The sequence below is a fragment of the Gopherus evgoodei genome, chromosome 21, assembly GCF_007399415.2.
Source record: "Gopherus evgoodei ecotype Sinaloan lineage chromosome 21, rGopEvg1_v1.p, whole genome shotgun sequence".
Taxonomy (NCBI): domain Eukaryota; kingdom Metazoa; phylum Chordata; order Testudines; family Testudinidae; genus Gopherus; species Gopherus evgoodei.
This window is the reverse complement of record NC_044342.1, coordinates 9,811,883-9,833,561: the sequence shown is the minus strand read 5'-3', so window position 1 is coordinate 9,833,561 and position 21,679 is coordinate 9,811,883. Positions and strand designations below refer to the sequence as shown.

Below are 21,679 nucleotides of genomic sequence, written 5' to 3'. Positions count from 1 at the left end.
ATTTCAAGGCTTTTTAGCAGATATGACTTTATGAATTACATCTGTGCAAAAACTACTAGTGAAGAAGAAAGAGAAATGTCTCCAGGAATAGAAGCTTGACACAGAGACTTGGCTGAAAGAGCAGATAATGTTTCAGCATAGAGGCACCTCAGACAAATCTGAAAATATTAGCACTAATTTTTTTTAAAAAACCTTTGATTACTCCTCAGTGGATGGAAATTGAATTTTTGCTGTCCTTTGCACTCCTTTCCCCACTTTATCCCTTCCTTTTCCTCTCCTCCCCTCTAATTCATTTCCCTTTATGTTCCTCTGCTTTTTCTTGTTCTCCCTTTAGGGTGTTTGGGGGAAAATCAATAAATTACAAGTAAATAAATAAGAGATGTATACACTTAAATTCACATTATAGTAACTGACTTATCATTGAAATGAATGAAGATAAAAAAGAAGTAAATTAGGAAACAATTCTCCTGTCACTTACTGCAGTATAAATCTGGAATAACTGCACTGAAGTCCACAGAGATGCACTGCGAGAAAACTGGGGTGAGAGGAGAATGACATCAAAAGAGAGGTGTCCCTATATAAATTCCTGCCTCATGCACTTGCACAGACACAAACAGTCGCCTATGCAGCATGATTCCCCATGTGCTGCATTGCAATCACCTATATCTGCTTTGGTGACCACATGAGAATTATCTCCACAGAGACTTCGCTGTGATGTTGCCAGGAAATCTGAGCCACCGTTAGTAACAAATGATGACAGAGGTCAGCCTTCCAGAATGATGCAAGGTTTTTTGCTACATCTGATACGAGGGTGAGTTTTAGAATGAACAGGGGGCTGGAATTGCTGAGGAGGGGTTGCTTGGTCATCAGACAAAGCGACCGAGAAGCACCATATGCTCATGGTTCCCTAGCCATGGCTTTGTAGTAGTTGTGCTGTAGAAAGGTGCCATGTTGCTGGGACTTTGGAAAGAAGCACCACATAGACACAGACATTGATAAAAACAGTAACCAGCATATTGTACCATGGCTATAGGTGACACTTTATTACCTTAATTTCACATTAGGAAGCAGATTCATTCCTACTAGGTCTCCAACATCTTTGATGAAGTTGGATCTTCATTACTTATCACTTATTCTTCAACATTTCAGGATCTCCCACAGTCTTCCTCCATGCTGGAGAGAAGGGAGATGTTTCCTCACTCTCTTCCTCCTCCTGAATGCTGAGCATTTTCTCCCCTCCCCCATTCTCTGATCCCTTCTTGGGGTGTGATCTTTCCCCCACAATGCATGAATAGCTCAAACCGCTTTGTAGTCTGTAGCAGGCACGAAGAACTGGGCCCCTGGGCAGGATCTGGGTGAAGTTATTCTGTGCTTTCTCATATATCAGCCTCAATAACATGTGTTGCTTCTCTTGACAGATAGCTATTAGTCTCCCTGAATTCCACCATAGCCTGGAAAGAGCCACTCCAATATGTGGTCTCCACAAAAGGCACATATGGCCACCCTAAATCCTAGCTTATATCAATACAAAACACTGAGGGACTCATGGAATTTTGACTCAGGCAAACTTCCATAATGGTTTATGGGGTTACTCATACAAGGCAGGATGCAGCCCAAAGAATCACAGACAATTGAATTTTGACCTCATGTCCCAACTCATCCACTTCCACCCCCTAGTAGATTTACATCCAGATTTGACTTTGTTCAGCTCCAGAAACTTGTCCCATACCTGAATACAGATGGAAATGTCATATATGCTGCCACCATGATGGCTTCCATTTCTCTGCTATGGTGGATCGGTAAGACTTCTGACTGTTTGGTGGTGAATGTGGCACCATAGCATAAATAAGCACCATTTATTTGCCTAAGATCCTGTCTCCTGGTATCTGGACACAGCAACTACAGCAACCCAGTCCTTCAAACAGTATAGCAATTTGCCACTGATTCCCATGCAAAGACGTTATTCCTTTAGATCAAGTGGTAGAGGCCTGGGTTTTATTGCCGGTGACATTTGATTCAGTCCCGTTTGTTGATAAGAGAGAAAATGATGTTTGTATCCACACGCAGCCATGTTCCATTACAAAATGTGAGAGTTGTACTCCAGAAGACCTTATAGAGTCAACTAAATTAATGTCTTCTGTCCCTCCATGACTGAGTGGGTGACCAGTGGACATGGGGCCTTCTTCACTCACCTGAATGAAAAGAGTCTTGAATATTGTCAATTCCCAGTAGTCTTCTACTTTATACTTCACATGCTCTGCCTTCCCTCATTTATACATCTGCATTCTCCAAATGGTGGACCCTGGAAGCATGTAGAGCCCCTATTAAATTCTATCTTGAGTAAGTGGAGATGGCCCTCACCATTTTTCATGATTCATGTCAGTCTACTCCAGGGCTGAGTGTACCATTTTTAACACTTGGGTAGGGCCATGTCCTGCTTAAAATTCATTGTCAGCCACTGAGTTATTGCTTCCTTACTGTGATGCCTCCTTCCACTCTGAGCTCCTTTCTGGACTCCTAGAGGTTGAGCACTGTGAGTGCAGTATGGGATGCTGTGACTGGTGGGACATGGAACAAAATTAAGTTGCACAGGTGTGATAGGTGGCAGGATCTCTTCTTTGACCTGCTATGGAATCAACTATGGTGCATAAGATGCTCATCACAGACAATCAGGAAGGAAGAATATTCATTTGGATTAGGACCAGCACATGGGTATCTGAAGACACAGATTCCACTCTTTCTTTTGCCACAGACTATGACCATCACCTCAGCACTCAGTGACTCAGTTTCCCTATCAGTCATAAAGGGTAATATATGCAGTATTGTTGTGGCCATGTCAGTCTCAGGATATTAGAGAGACAAGGTGGGTGAGATAATATCTTTTATTAGACCAACTTCTATTGGTGAGAAAGACAACCTTTCAAGCTACACAGAACTCTTCTTCATGTCTGGGAAACTTACTCAGACTTCACTGAGGGACACACAGCATCTCCTCCTATCCATGGAAGGAATATAACTATCTATCCATCAATCCCATGCATCTTTATCTAATCTATCTATCTATCTGTCTATCTATCTATCTATCTATCTATCTAAACATGTGCAGCAGATACACATCCTGGTAATTTTGTATATTGCCTTTCCTAATATCTGATTTGTGTCCATTTATCCTGTTACGTAGCGACTATCCAGTTTGGACGATGTACATTGCAGAGGGGCATTGCTGGCATATGATGGTGTATATTACATTGGTGGGCGTGCAGGTGAATGAACTGGTGATGGTGTGGCTGATCTGGTTAGGTCCTGTGATGGTGTCGCTGGTGTAGATATGTGGGCAGAGTAGGCATCAAGGTTTGTCGAATGGATTGGTTCCTGCATTAGAGTTACTATGGTGTGGTATATAATTGCTGGTGAGAATATGCTTCAGGTTGGCAGGCTGTCTGTGAGCGAGGACTGACCTGCCACCCAAGGCCTGTGAAAGTAGGGGATCATTGTCCAGGATGGATGCCTACCAAAACTTAGATTGATGTATAGATGCAGACTGAGATAAGCAGCTAATTACAATTGACTTTCCATAGGAGCTGGATGCCTAACCAGGTTAGATTATTATTATTATTATTTTTGTCAGTTACTAATGGAGAAGTCTGTATGCCACTATACAGTGCTCTTAGGGCTAGCATTTACTGACTAGGGTTTTGAAATTCTAAGCACAGTCCATAGACTGAAGGCAGCATGAAGGTTGAATTGTCCTCTCAGTCCCAGAGGGCTTTTCAGTCATAGAGTCAATGAAAGTTCTATTGGACCTGAGTTATGGAGAGAGGTCTCCAGGGCTCCGAAGGTTTTTCTTGGTGATGTCCTTATGGGGAAGTGCTGTCTTCTCTCTTTTAGCCATGAGATCCCCAGTGCCTAGAAGCAATTTTAAAAGCTCCTCTTCAGTACTTAATTACTCAGAGGCAGAAGCAGACGTAGAGGAAGAAAGACATTCTTTCTTGATGAGGTAGGAGTGGATGGAATTGGTTCCATCTTCTACGTAATAAGGGACTGATGGGACAAAGCAAACTGTGTGGTTATCTGAAGTTTTCTGGTCTCTATTACGGAGTGGGTCAGACTAAAACATCTCAATAGCTCCTCATGGATTGAAGGTGAACTCCTGGATCAATTTAAGTCAATGGCAAAACTCACAAGGTTATATGAACAGCTGTACTTTCAAGTGTTTGCTCATCCAACAGATCAACAGAACTGAAAGAAGTAAGAAGACCATAATTTTCCAAAATCATCACTGGCCTATCTCTTCTCCCATTGAATGGTAAAACTTCTGTGGTCTTCAGTGGGTACACAGTTAAGCCAATGGCTGGTGTTTTCGAAACTCAGACAATACAACTCTATAAGGGGAGTGACAGTTAATGGAGGTGCTACATGGATTTCTTTTTACTGATTTTTTCTTGAAAATTCAGCCCAGGTGAGGAAGAATTAAAGGCAGTGGAGATACCCACATGTGTGGTTTGGTGACCTGTGAAATGTGTTGGAAGGGTCAGAGTCTGCAAATCCAACCAAGCAAAATCAACATTGTTATCCCCTGCTTGACAGGCAGCCTGAGGGTGGCATGGACTGAGGAGTACGGACAGCCTCTCTGATCAATAGAATTGTTCCAGCCAGATCCCGAAAGATTTTGATTTGTCTGAGAAGAGAGTACTCCCTGTCTTTGACCCACATGAGGTCAATCTAACAAAGGCTGCAAGTGCAGCTGTTATAAAATGAACAAAAGAAGGAGAAGAATCCTGGGTCCTCTCTCATTTATAGTCTGGGCTGACCCCAATTCAAATCAGGAATATATAAAACCTGATGAGCTACCTCAAGGATCACAGTAAGGCAAACTGGGGTATCTGTTCAGATTTCATCCACTCAGGAAAAAATCCCCTACACTTTGAAAAGAGTAAGGATTGAGTAAAACCTCAGTAAAATCCTCTGGATTATGCTCATGGAAAAGGGAGGTGAGCTCCCAGTTAAAGCAGCATTGGTCATTAAGACATGCCATTAGTCTGGATGTGGCCCTCACAAAGAGATCTGTATCGATGCTCTATTGCAGCTCTATTTAAGAGAAAGCAAAGGAGAAAAACTCAGGTTTAATCATGTTTTATTCCACAGTTCTTCTAAATATATATTCACTTGGCTCTCTGTCTCACTCTCTCTCTCTCTCTCTCTCTCTCTCTCTCTCTCTCTCACACACACACACACACACACACACACTCGCATGCATATAGACCTACATATGAGGAGTATCTATACCTCAAGCATATTTTAAAAGGAATGAATGTTCAGCTTGCTAAATCTCATGGTCCCCTTTTTCTAAAACCCTAGAAATTTCCACTAAGAAGCCCTTGTTTGTGCTATCCAATTTTCAGAATTATCTGATTACTCCTGAGGGTTGCTAAGAAGGGGCAAAATTGTTTTTAAATAGAAACATTTTAAGGTCTCGCATAATTACTGTGTCCATTCTGAATCCTGGGATGGAACTCAGTCAGAGAAGCTTCTTCTGAATCATTTACTTTCTGAGGTACACAGACAGCCTATTCTGCTGCATAAATTTGCACGTTGTAGCCCGAGTTTAAACCAGATTTCAAACCCCCAAAATGGGTTCTTCAGATCTTAGGTTCCACTGAAGGTCCATCTCTGGTTATTAAGATTAATTTTTACATGATAAGAATATTGAACTAGAGATGATTAGAAAATGGCATTTCTATCTTCCGGGAAATATGGACATTTTAAAATTTGTTTCCTTCCTGAACTTCAATATTTTGAAATTTTCATGAAATGGATATTGTGAAAAAAAAAAAAAAGAATCCAGATACACTGAAGTGACATTATTGGAAGGTTTCATTTTGATAATGTTGAAATATTTCATTTCAATAGTTCTAAACAATTACTGTTATAATGTAATATGAAACATAAAACAAAACATCAAATATAATATTGTATATAATATATAAACTTAATATTGTATTTAATATTCTAAGGTAATATTTTATAAATTAATGTGACAAAAAGTCAAAATAAAACAAAATAAGAAAGTAACAAACTGAAATGGGAACATATATAAAAAAAATTATGCATTTTGATTCAACTCTTCAATTTTTTTCTGTTGAATGTGTTGTTAAAATTGGCCAATTCCTGCAACATATTTTGCTTTCAGCAAAATGGCATTTTACAAAGGAGGACAGTGTGATCATTCCCCTCCCCTCAACTACATATGTATCTAATATCAGTAATTGCATCCCTTTGTTTTCAGGCTCCAAGGTATCTGCTGAAGAGTATTGAGGACATGGGGAAGGACAACCAGACATGTGTGACTGAGATACAGTTACTGGGATTCTCCGATTTCCAATCACTGCAAGTCCTACCCTTTGTGCTGGTGTTCACCTTCTATGTGATGGCCCTGACAGGGAACACTCTGATTGTTATCGTCACGATCACAGACTTTGCCCTTCAGACCACCATATATTTTTTCCTCAGGAATTTATCCTTCTTAGAGATCTGCTACACCTCGGTCACCCGGCTCAAGATGCTGGTCAACCTGATCTCGGAGACCCAGTCCTTCTCCTTTGTAGGCTGTGGTGCTCAGATGTTTTTCTTTGCTCTCTTTGGTATCATGGGGTGCTGCCTCCTCTCTGTCATGGCGTATGACCGGTACGTGGCCATATGCAACCCCCTGCAATACACACTCAGCATGAACCAGATGGTTTGTGCTTGGATGGCAGCCGGTTCCTGGATCATTGGTATCCTGGTAGGTTTTGGACACACCTTTTCAATATTTACACTGCCTTTCTGTGGGTCTAATAGAATCAGCCATTTCTTCTGTGATCCTTTCCCTGTGCTGAGACTGGTCTCAACAGACACACACAAGAATGAAGTTGCTATTACTACCTCTACAGTTCTCTTTAGCCTGGCCCCATTCTCTTCTCATACAGCCTCATCATCTTCACCATCCTGAAGATTTCCTCAGCTGAAGGCAGACACAAAGCCTTCTCCACCTGCTCCTCACACCTCATTGTGGTTTCTCTCATCTGTGGGACTGGAACTTTTATTTATATGCAGCCCAGTTCAGAACAGTCCCAGGGCAGTAATAGGTTCTTTTCCCTGGTATACACGGTGCTGACTCCAACATTTAACCCCATTATTTACAGCCTGAGGAACAAGGAGATAAGATGTGCTCTCAGGAAGACAATAGGCAGGCAAATGTTCCCTCAGGTAACATCTATGGGATGATGCTGTTGTGTGTTGTGCTTGAGAGACTCTGAGGTGGGGAAATTGTACATCTCTGTTCTTGCTAGAAATGCAATATATGCTTGTCTGAAATGTCTTAAATGTTCTCCTCTCAGCCAGGCACAAATCATGAGTAACTCCAGTGAAGGATTAATTCCCCTTACACTCACAGAAGTGTAAATGTATAAAACACTGGGGAGACCAAAGAAAGGGTAGAAGACTGATTAATTGGAGAGAAAACTGCATCCTGGCAGAGACTGAAGGATATATATTGTTAATGAAAGGATGGTTAAACAATGACTTAATCAAAATGAGTAAGTAACTGGGAGTAAATGATTCTTACATTTAACAGACAAAGTTATAGCAAGATCCAACGGCTAAAAGTTGATCTAGACAATCGTCAAACTACAAATATGATCCTATATTTTACCAGTAAGATAGTAAAATCAAGAGTGATGAAGACTCCAGAAAAAATGGAGGAGGGTTCAATAATGAGGCGGACAGGCCACATGGATTCAGAGGCTTCTGGATTGCTTGGTAAACTGTGTACAAGCAAGGGGTTTGTATTTTAATGCAGCTAAATATAAATGTATACATCTAGGAAAAAAGAACACGGGCCATAAGTACAAGATGAGACATTCTATCCTGGGAAGCAGTGACTCTGAAAAAATATTTGGGCGCTGTGGTGGATAACCAGCTGAATGTGAGCTCCTAGTGAAACGTTGTAGCCAAAGGGGCTAGTGCAATCCTGGGTTGCCTAAACAGGGGAATTTTGAGTAGAAGTAGAAAGGTTATTTCACCTCTGTATTTGACACTGCTGGAATACTGTATTCTGTTCTGGAGTCCACAGTTGAAGAAGGGTGTTAATATATTGGAGAGGGTTCAGAGAAGAACCATGAGAATAATTAAAGGCCTCGAAAACATGACTTAAGTGATGAATTTAAGGAGCTTAATCTATTCATTTTATGAAAGACAATATTAAGAGGTGACTTGATGACCGTCTATAAGTGCCTACAAAAGGAATGCAGCAAAGAATCCTGTGGCACCTTATAGACTAACAGACGTTTTGGAGCATGAGCTTTCATGAGTGAATACCCACTTCCTCAGATGCATGACATGCATCTGAGGAAGTGGGTATTCACCCACGAAAGCTCATGCTCCAAAACGTCTGTTAGTCTATAAGGTGCCACAGGATTCTTTGCTGCTTTTACAGATCCAGACTAACATGGCTACCCTCTGATACTTTACACAAGGAATGAATATTTGATAAAAGGGGCTGTTCAATGTAGCAGATACAGCCATAGCAAGATTCAGTGGCTGGCAGTTGAAGCTTGACAAATTCAGGCTCCAAATAAAGCATCTTATTTTTTTTTTTAACAGTGAGGGTAATGAACCATTGGAACAATCTGTGATGCTGATGCCAGATCTGATCAAAACTGCATGCTCAGCTGAAAACTGACAAACTCACAGCTGGAAGTCAGGTCGATTCTAATGTGTATTAGCAGAAGCTCAAAAGATGCTGTTAAGTGTATACGAATGTGTTTAGTGTTTCACCTTCATAAATTAATTTGATTTTGCATGCGTTGTTTTCACTGATGTGTATCTTGTTAATATTTGCTTTGTATATGCTCCCCAATATCTAAATAATACTCCAAATATGAAAGAAGCCTTGTGTTATGCAAATGAAGGACTCTTATGAGAAAGATAATGCAGCTCTGGGACTTCAAAGTGATTGTGCAGGGCATTCAGAGTTCAGAAACTCTAAAAGCATCCCTCTCTCACAGCCGTCAAAGAATAAACCATGTGATAGCTGTCCTGTCAGATTATTCTAAGAGAACAAATATAAATATGGATACAAAGGAAAATCATATAGCAGCACCCTGAAACTCATTTTTCAGGGTAACAATCCCAAGGAGCTTCACTCTTATTGCCAGGTCTTGTCCATTGCAGTGTGCTACTTTCCCCTTCCAAAGACTTACTCACAGTATCTGTGGGAGTTTCTGGGGACAGAACCACCTGCAAAATACTCAGTGTTGGACTTAGGCACCTAAAGTAATAGTTAGGTGCCTAGATTTGTTTGTGGATCTCGCCACCAGTAGGATTTTAAAAATCCCATGAGGGCATCTTGGAGTCTGGTCCACAGACTCAGACTAGGAGGCCTCATGTTATCATGCTAAGAATAGCTGTCTAGACATGGTGTCATAGGCTGGCGTTTGGGCACTGAAACCTAATGTCACAGCACTATCTATGTAAACGGGCGGACTCACCCCCGCAGCTCCTCCTGCTGGTTGCTTCGGGGAATTAGCTCGATTCCAGCTACGGAGCGCCCTCTGCAGGCCAGTTATCCACCTGTCCTCTGCTGGCCCCGGGCCCCTCCCTGGACCTTGGTGCCTCTTTAACTGGGTCTCCCCCCTCCCAGGGGAATACCCACCCCACTTTGCCTCAGTATTGGCTACTGCCTAGTCATTGTCTAGCCCCCACACCCTGGGGCAGACTGCAGTATCAGCCACTCATCATAGGCAAAGGGGTTCTGGCCTGGCTGCCTTTACCCACCCTCCGGCTGCCCCTCTGTAAGCCCAGTACCTTGCAGGCCTCGAATTAGGCCCCGCAGCCTGAGGAGTTGCTGGCCTAGGGCTTCTCAGCTTCTAAGGCTTTTCCCCAGCCCTGCCTTCCTCTAGGCGCCCTGAGTGAGTTCCCAAGCAGCCAAGCCTGTCTCTCTCTCCAGTCAGAGAGAGACTCTTTTTGCTTCTGGCTCCCCTGGCCTTCTTATACAGCCCTGTGGCTCAGTTTGGGGCATGGCCCCCAGCTGCAGCCACTCCTGCCATCAGCCCAGGCTTCTGGCTCCAGCTATGGCCCCTTGCCAGGGCTGTTTTAACCCCTTCTCTCCTGGAGCAGGAGTCCACCCTGCTACAATCTACAAAGCTATTTTTAGTGTGCTAGCATGCACCCTACTGCCATAAGTCAGTGGACCTAGGTGGATGCCTACCAAAACCGAGATTGATGTATAGATACATGCAAAGAGAGAGAGGCTGCTAATTTCCATTGACTTTCCATGGCAGATGGATGCCTAGCCTTTGTAGATGATTGTTTTTCTCAGTTACTAATGGGGAAGTGTGCATGACACTATACAATGCTCTTACAGCTAGCATTTTCTGACTCTGGTTTTGAAATTCTAAGCACAGTCCATCGACCGAAGGGAGCATGAAGACAAATTCCAGTCTCAGTCCCAGAGCACTTTCCAGTCATAATCAATGGAAGCTCTGCTGGACCTGGGTTATAGAGAGGGGTACCAGGGCTCCCAAGACAATGTTTGTTCTCCAACTCTAACTTAGAGATAACAGACAGGTTTTGCTTGGTGATGTCGTTACGGGGAAGTGCTGTCTTCTCTCCTTTGGTCACGAGATCCCCAGCATCTAGAAGCAATTTTAAAAGCTCCTCCTCAGTGCTTAATTACTCAGATACAGAAGCAGACATAGAGGAAGAGAGACATTCTTTCTTGAAGATGTAGGAGTGGATAGAATTGGTTCCATTGTATATTTACTAAGGGATTGATGGGGCAAAGGAGGCTGTGTGATTAGTTCTCTGGTCTGTGTTACACAGTGGATCAGACTAAATGATTTCAATGGTGCCTTCTGGGTTGAAATTCTGCGGGTGAAATCATGTATCAATTGAAATCTGTGGCAAACTCACAGGGTTTTATGAACAATTCTGCTTTCAAGTGTTCGCTCATCCAATGGCTCAACAGTCCTGAAAGAATTAAGAAGACCCTCATTTTCCAAAATCAGCTATGGCCTACCTCTTCTTCCACTGAAGAGAATAGTAAAACTCCTGTGGTCTTCAGTGGGAGCAGAGATAAGCCAGTGGCGGGTTCTTTCAAAACTCAGACCATACAAGTCTGCTAGAGAGTGACAGGTAATGGAGGTGCTACAGGCACTTCTGTTTATTGATTTTTCCTCAGAATTCAGTCCAGGTGAGAGAGAATGAATGGTTCAGTGAAGGCAGTGGAGAGCTCCAAAAGTGTTTGGTTTGGTTACCTGTGAAATGTGTTGTGAGGGTCAAAGTCTGAAAATCCAAACAAGCAAAATCAACATTGTTATCCCCTGCCTGACAGGTAGCTTGAGTATGGAATGCACTGAGGAGTAGATGGCCTCTCTGGCCATTAGAATTGTTCCAGTCAGATCTGGAAAGAAGGGGTTTGATTTGTCTGAGCAGGGATTGCTTGCCATCTTATGCCCACTTGAGTATAAAGACATAAGCTCACTTTACCAAAGGCTACCAATGCAACTGTTAGAAAATGATCAGAGGAAGAACAAGAAGGATTAAATGGGCCAAAAGAAACCTGATGAGGTTCAACAACGACAAGTGCAGAGTTCTGCACTTAGGGCAGAATAATCCCATTCACTTTTACAGACTAGGGACCGAATGGCTAGGAAGAAGTTCTGCAGAAAAGGACCTAGGGGTTACAGTGGACAACTAGCTGGAAATGAATCAATGGATGCCCTTCTTGCCAAGAAGGCTAACAGCATTTTGGGCTGTATAAGTAGGGACATTGCCAGCAGATCGAGGGATGTGATCATTCCCCTCTATGTGACATTGGTGAGGCCTCATCTGGAGTACTGTGTCCAGTTTTGTGCCCCACACTACAAGAAGGATGTGTAAAAATTGGAAAGAGTCCAGTGAAGGGCAACAAAAAAGATTAGGGGGCTGGAACACATGAGTTATGAGGCGAGGCTGAGGGAACTGGGATTGTATAGTCTGCAGAAGAGAAGAATGAGGGGGGAATTGATAGCTGCTTTCAACTCCTGAAAGAGGGTTCCAAAGAGAATGGATCTAGACTGTTCTCAGTGGTAGCAGATTACAGAAAAAGAAGTAATGGTCTCAAGTTGCAGTGGGTAGGTTTAGGTTGGATATTAGGAAAAACTTTTTCACTAGGAGAGGGTGGTGAAGCACTGGAATGGTTACCTAAGGAGGTGATGGAATCCCCTTCCTTAGAGGTGTTTAAGGTCAAGCTTGATAAAGCTCTGGCTGGGAAGATTTAATTGGGGATTGGTCCTGCTTTGAGCAGGGTGTTGGAATAGAAGATCCCCTGAGGTCCCTTCCAACCCTGACATTCTATGATTCTATGATATACTCAGGGCTTACTCCAATTTAAATCAGGAATATGTAAAAACTGATGAGCTGCCTCAAGGATCACGGCAAGGCAAACCTGGGGTCTCTGTTCGGATTTCACAAATTCAGGAAAAAAAATCCCATACACATTAAAAAGAGAAAGGATTGAGTAAAACCTGAGTAAGAGACTCTGGATTTTGCTAATGGAAAATGGAAGTGTGAGTTATCACTTAATGCAGCACTATTCATTTAGATATGCCATCAGTTTGGATGTGGCCCTGACAAAGACGTCTGTATTGGTGCTCTACTGGAGTTGTATTTGCAAGAAAGCAAAGGAGAGAAACTCAGGTTTAAACATGTTTTATTCCACAGCCCTTCTGATAGATGCTCACTTAGCTCTCTCTCGTGCATATACGCACACACTTGCATACATATATATGTACATACATACATATACGAAGTATCTATGCAGCAAGAACATTTTAAAAGGAATAAATGTTCAGCTTGCTAAATCTCATGACCCCTTTTTTCTAAAATCCTGGAAACTTCTACAAAGAATCCCCTGCTTGTGCTATCCATTTTTCAGAATAATCTGATTATTCCTGATGATTGCAGAGAGGGGGCAAAATTGTTTTTAAATAGAAAAAAATAATGTCTTGCATAATTACTCTTTCCATTCTGAAGCCTGGGATGGATCTCAGTGGGTGAAGCTTTTCTGACTGATCCCCTTTCTTTCTGAGGTACACAGCCAGCCAGATATTAATTTGCAGATTGGAGCTCCAGTTTAAACCAGATTTCAACTCCCCACAATGGGTTCTTCTGTTCTTAGGTTCCACTGACGGTCCATCTCTGGTCATTTTAATTAATTTATTACATGATGAGAATATTGAATTTGAGTTGGTTAGAAAATGGAATTTCTATCTTCTTGGAAATATGGACATTTCAAAATATGTTTCCATTCTGAATTGGAATATTTTGAAATTTTTCATGAAATGGATATTGTGAAAAAAAAATCCAGATATATCAAAGTGACATTATTGAAATGTTTCATTTCAATAATTCCAAACCATTGCAATTATAATATGATATAAAACAGAGTACAGAATACCAAATATTGTTTTGTGTATAATATATAAATCTAATATTGTTTTATATGTTATTATAGTATTTAAAAGTTAATACTTTGAACCCAATATCCCATAAAAGTGAAAATAAAATGAAATAAGAGTGTAGGAACAAAATGATATGGGAAAGTCTATAAACAAAATAATTCATTTTGATTTAACTCATTGCAAATTATTTTTGTTGAATGTTTGGTCAAAATTGGGCCATTCCTGAAACATATTTTGATTTCAGCTAAATGGCATGTTGCAAAAAAGAATAGTTCCATCATTCCCCTTCCCTCCTCCCTGCAACTACATCTGTATCTAATATCAGCAATCGCTTCCCTTCGTTTGCAGGTTCCAAGGTCTCTGCTGAAGAGTATTGAGGACACTCAATGGTAGGACAACCAGACATGTGTGACTGAATAGAGTTGGTGGGATTCTCCGATTTCCAATCATTGCAAGTCCTACCCTTTGTGCTGGTGTTAACCTTCTATGTGATGGCCCTGGTAGAGAACACTCTGATTCTTATCATCATGATCACAGACTCTGTCCTTCAGACCCCTATGTATTTCTTCCTCAGGAATTTGTCCTTCCTGGAGATCTGCTACACCTCGGTCACCCTGATCTCGGAGACCCAGTCCATCTCCTTTGTAGGCTGTGGTGCTCAGATGTTTCTCTTCTCTCTCTTTGGTATCACCTGAATGCTGCCTCCTCTCTGTCATGGCGTATGACCGGTACGTGGCCATATGCCACCCCCTGCAATACACCCTCAGCATGAACCAGATGGTTTGTGCTTGGATGGCAGCCGGTTCCTGGATTGTTGTTATCCTGGTAGGTTTTGGACACACCATTTCGATATTTACGCTGCCTTTCTGTGGGTCTAATAGAATCAATCGTTTCTTCTGTGACGTTTTCCCTGTGCTGAGACTGGTCTCCACAGACTCCCACAAGAATGAAGCTGCAGTTACTACCACCACAGTTCTCTTTATCCTGGCACCATTTTTGCTTATCCTCTTGTCATACGGCCTCATTTTCTCCACCATCCTGAAGATGCCCTCAGCTGAAGGCAGACACAAAGTCTTCTCCACCTGCTCCTCACACCTCATTGTGGTTTCTCTCTTCTATGGGACTGGAACTTTTATTTATATGCAGTCCCAGGGACTGGAACTTTTATTTATATGCAGTCCCAGGGCAGTAATAGGTTCCTTTCCCTGGTATACACAGTGCTGACTCCAACATTAAACCCCATTATTTACAGCCTGAGGAACAAGGAGATAAGATGTGCTCTCAGGAAGACAATAGGCAGGCAAATGTTCCCTCAGGTAACATCTATAGGATGATGCTGTTGTGTGTTGTGCTTGAGAGACTCTGGGATGGGGAAATTGTACATCTCCATTCTTGCTAGAAATGCAATATATTCTTTTCTGAAATACCTTAAATGTTCTCCTCTCAGCTAGGGACAAATCATGAGTAACTACAGTGAAGGATTAATTCTCTTTACACTGACAGTGGTGTAAATGTATTAAACACTGGTGAGACTATTCCTGGAATTCTGTACCCAGTCCTGGTGTCTCTACATTAAATTTATATTGGGTAACTGAAAAGCTTTCAGAGAAAGAGTAGAAGATTGATTAATGGGACAGAATACGGCCTCCTGGAAGAGACCGAAGAAGATATATATTGAAAGGGCAGTTAAGCAATGACTTAATCAAAATAAGTAAGTAACTGGGAGTAAATAACTCTTACATTTAACAGATAAAGTTATAGCAATATCCAGTGGCTAAAAGTTGAACTATGCAAACGTCAAACTACAAATATGATCCAATATTTTACCAGTAACAGAGTAAAATCAAGAGTGATGAAGACTCCAGAAAATGGGGGAGGCCTCAATAATGAGGGGGACAGGCTACATGGATTCAAAGGCATCTGGATTGCTTGGTAAGCTGTGTACAAGCAAGTACTTTGTATTTTAATGCAGCTAAATATAAATGTATACATCTAGGAATATAGAACACAGGCCATAAATACAAGATGAGACATTCTATCCTGGGAAGCAGTGACTCTGAAAAAATATTTGGGGGCTGTGGTGGATAATCAGCTGAATGTGAGCTCCTTGTGAAATGTTGTAGCCGAAAGGGCTAATGAAATCCTGGGCTGCATAAACAGGGGAATTTTTAGTAGAAGTACAAAGGTTATATTACTTCTATATTTGACACTGCCGGAATACTGTATCCTGTTCTGGACTCTACAGTTGAAGAAGGGTGTTAATAAATGGAGAGGGTTCAGAGAAGAGTCATGAGAATAATTAAAGGTCTAGAAAACATGACTTAAGTGATGAATTTAAGGAGCTTAATCTATTCATTTTATGAAAGACAATATTAAGAGGTGCCTTGATGATCGTCTATAGGTACCTACCCAAGGAATGAATATTTGATAAAGGGACTGTTCAGTGTAGCATAGACAACCACAGCAAGATTCAATAGCTGGCAGTTGAAGCTTGACAAATTCAGGCTCCAACTAAAGCATCTTATTTTTTCTTTAACAGTGAGGGTAATGAACCATTGGAATTTTCTGTGATGCTGATGCCAGATCTGGTCAAAACTGCATGCTCAGTTGAAAACTGACAAACTCACAGCTGGAAGTCAGATTGATTCTAATGTGTATTAGCAGAAGATCAAAAGATGCTGTTAAGTGTATGCGAATGTGTTTAGTGTTTCACCTTCATAAATTAATTTGATTTTGCATGCATTGTTTTCACTGATTTATATCTTGTTAATATTTTGCTTTGTATATGCTCCCCAATATCTAAATAATACTCCAAATATGAAAGAAGCCTTGTGTTATGCAAATGAAAGACTCATGAGAAAGGTAATGCAGCTCAGGGACTTCAAAGTGATTGTGTAGGGCATTCAGAGTTCAGAAACTCTAAAAGCATCTCTCTCTCACAGCTGTCAAAGAAGAAACCATGTGATAGCTGTCCTGTCAGATTGTTCTAAGAGAACAAGTATAAATATGGATACAAAGGAAAATCATTCATTTCAGGATGGGTTGGATTCTAACAGGGTAGAATAATTGAACCAGAAAAGGACATACCCAAAGCTATTCAGGGTTGCCCTGAGAGACTTTTGGGAAACTGGCAGATTACTCCATGTCTGCTACCGTTTGGAATTATAGACTCATCTGAACACTTCAGAGGCCGTAGCAGCACAGAGTTCAAAAAGGCAGGAGGAGAAAAGTGGATGTGAGAGTGCTGTTTTCAAGGCAAGAGGAAGGAAGCCAGTCATAGTGGACGTTACTTGGGGAAGAACAAACAGCACTAGAGGTGCCCGGTAAGTGACTTTTATTTGGGAAGGTAGTTGTTCGATATGGACTTTTGGGATGAGGAGAGCTGCAGAAAGAAGGGTTTAGGGCTGCGTGTATGCCTAGATGCAAGATAGGGTGTTGATGTGCTCTCTCACATTGTGGTAATTGGCCTCAATGATTTCTTCAAAGGTCTCATGCAGAAGCTGGGCAATGCACTTGCACAGGTTCCTTGGCAGAGCTACTGTGCTCCTAGTCCCAGTAAAGCTAACATGTCTGCACCACTGTGCCATGAGGGGTGGGGGGACCATTTCTGCACACAGGTAAGAGGCATAAGGTCCAGGGCAGAAGCCACAATGTAGTAGAAGACCCTCCCTTGATTCCCAGGTTACCCTCAGCAGCGAGATATCTTCCAGGACAAACTCTTCTGCTGGAAAATGTGGGGACAATGTTCAGTATAGAGGCCCCCTGCAGCAGTAGCCTCTCCCCAAGGCACAGAACCAAGCCCAGAGGACACTACGGCCCTGAAATAATCAGTCCCCCTTGCCCCTGTGCTTACTCACCATTTTGGGGCTCCTGTGGGTTACGTGTGCTCGTTTTGGGACTGGCACTTTCTGCTATTGCATACACTGTACTTATCTTTAAGTATGACCGAATCATTGCTCTGTCTAGTGTGAACAATGCTGCCTCTGTTAACTATTGCATTTTGGCTTTACAGATGCAACCTTGAGATCCCAGCCATCCTTGTTATCAACAGCCGAAAGCCTTCCAAAGAATCAGGAAGCATGCACAAAGAACCAAAGAGGACCTGCTGCATGAAGTCATGCAGCAGTCCCTTACTGAAAATCAGAAAGTACAGGAGTGGCAGGAGACTGAAAGAAGGCTCTGCCAGCAAAATGCAGATTGCCAGCACCAAAGGATGAAGCGGCTCATAAGCATTATGGAGCGCCAAGCAGACTCGATATAGATGCTCATAGCACTGCAGATGGAGCAGCTCCTCGCCTGCCCCCCCTTCAGCCCTTGTCCCAAAACTCTTTCCCTTGTGCCCCCATGTCACTGCCAACCCATTTCCCCCAATATCTGGTTTCTTACCACCACTAGCTGCCTCCAACACCTGTAGCTTCACCACCCAGCCCTGCAAACTACAACCCTTACCCTCTACACTCAACCCCCATCGCCATCCATTTTAGCCAGCCTGAAGTGCAGTATTCATTGCACGGCACTCCAGACAGGAAGGCTGAATATGATAACAGGACGTATGCAAATCTGTGATTGTCTTGTTCCACATCCCACCCCTTCCTTCGTCCCAGCCAGCACAGATGAGTCATGCCATTTCTGTTTCCCCAGCAGTTGTGTTTCTTATCAATAAATGCATTTTTTTTGGCTTTGAAAACATTCTTTATTGCATTAAGTAAAAGATATCATAGCCCAGGAAAGCAACAGGCGCTGCAAGTCAGTGCATCATATGCACCAAACACAGATGCATACTAGCACTGGAACTACTGCACTTCACTCCTGTGCAGGGCACCAAACATTACTGGTGACTTTCAGCATCAAATTGTCCCTCAAGGCATCCCTAATCCTTACAGCCGCACACTGGGCCCCTCTAACAGCCCTGGTCTCTGGCTGTTCAAATTCAGCCTCAAGGTGTTGAACCTCTGTTGTCCATGCCTGAGTGAATCTTTCACCCTTCCCTCCACAAATGTTATGGAGGGTACAGCATGCAGCTATAACTGTGGGGATGTTATCGTCTGCCAGCTTCCCATACAGAGATCACCAGCAGCCCTGTAATGGCCAAAAGCACACTGAACTGTCATTCTGCACTGACTCAGCCTGTTGTTGAACTGCTCCTTGCTGCTGTTAAGGCTTCCTGTGTGGAGTTTCATGAGCCGCATATTAAAGGGTAAGTGGGGTCTCCAAGAATCACAACTGGTCTTTTGACTTCCCCTATGGTGATCTTCTGGTCTGGGAAGAAAATCCCAGCTTGCAGCTTCCTGAGCAGGCCTGTATTCTGAAAGATGCGTGTGTCATGCACCTTTCCAGGTCTGCCTGCATTAATGTCCATGAAATGCCCACAGTGATCCACAAGTGCCTGGAGAACCATAGAGAAATACCCTTTCCTATTTATGTATTCAGAGGCTAGGTGGTCTGATGCCAGAATTGGAATATGCGTCCCATCCACAGTTAGGGAAACCCATTTGTGCAAAGCCAGCCACAATGTCATGCTCATTGCCCAGAGTCATGGTTCTTCCGAGCAGGATGCGATTAATGGCCCTACACATTTGCGTCAAAATGAGTCCGGTGATTGACTTTTCCACTCTGAACTGGGTAGTGACTGATCAGTAGCTGTCTGGAGTTGCCAGCTTCCAGATTGTAATAGCCATCTGCTTCTCTGTCAGCAGGGCAGTTCTCAATCTCATGTCCTTGCACTACACGGTGGAGGCAAGCTTAATACACAGTCCCATGAAAGTGGTTTTCTTTACCCAAAGGATCTGCAGCTTGTCATCCCACCACTTACTGCTTATTTCCTGAGCCCACAGTCATAGAATATCAGGCTTAGAAGAAACCTCAGGAGGTCATCTAGTTCAATTACCTACTCAAAGCAGGACCAATCCTCCACTATTTGTTTTTGGCTACAGACCCCTAAATGGCCCCCTCAAGGATTGAGCTCACAACCCAAGGCCTAGAAGGCCAATGCTCAAACCACTGAACTATTCCTCCCTCTCACAAGCCACTGTGGTGAGCATGTCCATGAATGCCACAAGCAACTTCATGTCGTCTGTGTTATGCAATGACATCATTGTTGGACTTCTCACTGTCACTTTGCAGCTTAAGGAGTAACTCGACTGCAATTCGTGACGTTCTGGCAAGACCCATCAGCATATTCCTCACAAGTTCAGGATCTGTTCCCGCAGACCAAAAGGGAAGACAGAGCATGCAGTACAAAAAAAGTTGAAAAATGGTGCCAAATGTGGATGGAAGCACAGGGGTTGCTGGGATGTGAAGCGATGCATCACAGGGCATTGGGACAGACCCAGAATGCCCCTCACTCCCCCCTCTGCTTCTTTCCTACAAACCACAACGCCAGAATGGGAAGAGGTGCTCTGTGGGATAGCTGCCCATAATGCACTGCTGCAAGTGCCGCAGATGTGGCCATACCACTGCTTTTGCAGCTGACAGTGTGAACACATGGCAGTGCTTTCCCTGCTGTGGTCTCCGAGGCCTGGTTTAACTCACAGAGCTCTACATCTGCGAGTGCAGTCATGCCCTTAATACATTTCCCAGACCTGAAGAAGAGCTCTGCATAAGCTCTCACCAACAGAAGTTGGTCCAATATAAATTATTACATCACCCACCTTGCCTATCTGATATCCTGGGACCAACATGGCTACAACAATATTGTATTTACAAATCTTGGCCATAGATATCAAAGCCCAGAAGAAGAAAGAATCATTGTCTTTATTTCACAGATGTGGAAACCATGATGAAGAGAAATTACTTGATCCATGTCAGTGTCAGAGCTGGGAACATAACCCCAAAGTCATGACTGACCACCCCTGCCCCACAGACCTTACAATTTACATGGACAAGTCAGACAAAGGGATGGAAGGGGAACCACAGCTACAGGGAGATGGGAAGTAACTTGTCCATGCTCACAATACACAGAGGGTGAATTTCACTCACTGGGGAATAAACCAGATGTGGATGTAACCAATATACACAAGAATCAATACTGAGGCTGCTGGACTTATTTGAAGCATCTGGTGCTTGCTGCTTTTGGAGACAGCCAGAGCTTGACAACCCCTGTTATAACTATAAAAGGAAGGGAATAGCCCTCCTGTGTACAATACTATAAAATCCCTCCTCGCCAGAGACACCACAATCCTTTTACCTGTAAAGGGTTAAGAAGCTCAGGTAACCTGGCTGACACCTGACCCAAAGGACCAATAAGGGGACAAGATACTTTTAAATCTTGATGGGGGGAAGGCTTTTGTTTTGTGCTCTTTGTTTTGGGGTTGTTCACTCTTGGGACTAAGCTGGACCAAACATCAATCCAGGCTCTCCAAATCTTGCTGAATAAGTCTCTCATATTTCAAACTTGTAAGTAACAGCCAGGCAAGGCTTGTTAGCTTTATCTTTGTTTTCTTAACTTGTAAATGTTCCTTTTTGCTAAGAGGATTTACTGCTGTTTGGTGTAACTTTGAACCTAATGCTAGAGGGGGTTCCTCTGGGCTCTATGAATCTGATTACCCTGTAAAGTTATTTTCTGTCCTGATTTTACAGAGATGATTTTTCCTTTCTTTCTTTAATTAAAAGCCTTCTTTTTAATAACCTAATTGATTTTTCCTTGTTTTAAGATCCAAGGGGATTGGATCTGCACTCACCAGGAATGGTTAATCTCTCCTTTTTTTAAGATCCAGGGGCTTGGATCTGTGTTCACCAGGAACTTGGTGGAAATGTCTCTCAAGGCTATTGGGAGGGAGATAGTCTGGGGGGAAGGTAGACAGAGTTCCCCAAATAACTCTTAAAGGATTTGGGTGGTGGCAGTAAAACCAGATCTAAGCTGGCAATTAAGCTTAGAGGTTCTTATGCAGATCCCTAAATCTGTACCCTAGAGTTCAGAATGGAAAAAGAACTTTGACAATTCCAGTGCTCACAGCTCATGCAGAGCTGTTCAGGGCAGGTAGGACACCCAAGGTCCTACAAACAAGTAGGGGACCGATGCAGCATAGCAGTGTAACAAGATTGCAAGCCCCTTAAGGAAGACACCATCTTTTTATCCAGTGCCTGGGGTCCTGATCGATGGCCAAGTGTTCTGGTGATACAAATAAATACATAGCAATACAGGTCCCCACTGTGGAGTCGGTACAAATCCTACTGACAGCACTACCAGAACTGCCATC

The 21,679-nt window shown here is 42.8% G+C and overlaps 2 pseudogenes; both read left to right on the top strand.

Moving 5' to 3' along the window:
• Positions 1 to 6,670: 6,670 nt before the first annotated feature.
• On the top strand, positions 6,671 to 7,263 carry LOC115638015 (annotated as a pseudogene).
• A 329-nt stretch (positions 7,264 to 7,592) lies between these two features.
• Positions 7,593 to 16,285, top strand: LOC115638014 (annotated as a pseudogene).
• Positions 16,286 to 21,679: the final 5,394 nt, after the last annotated feature.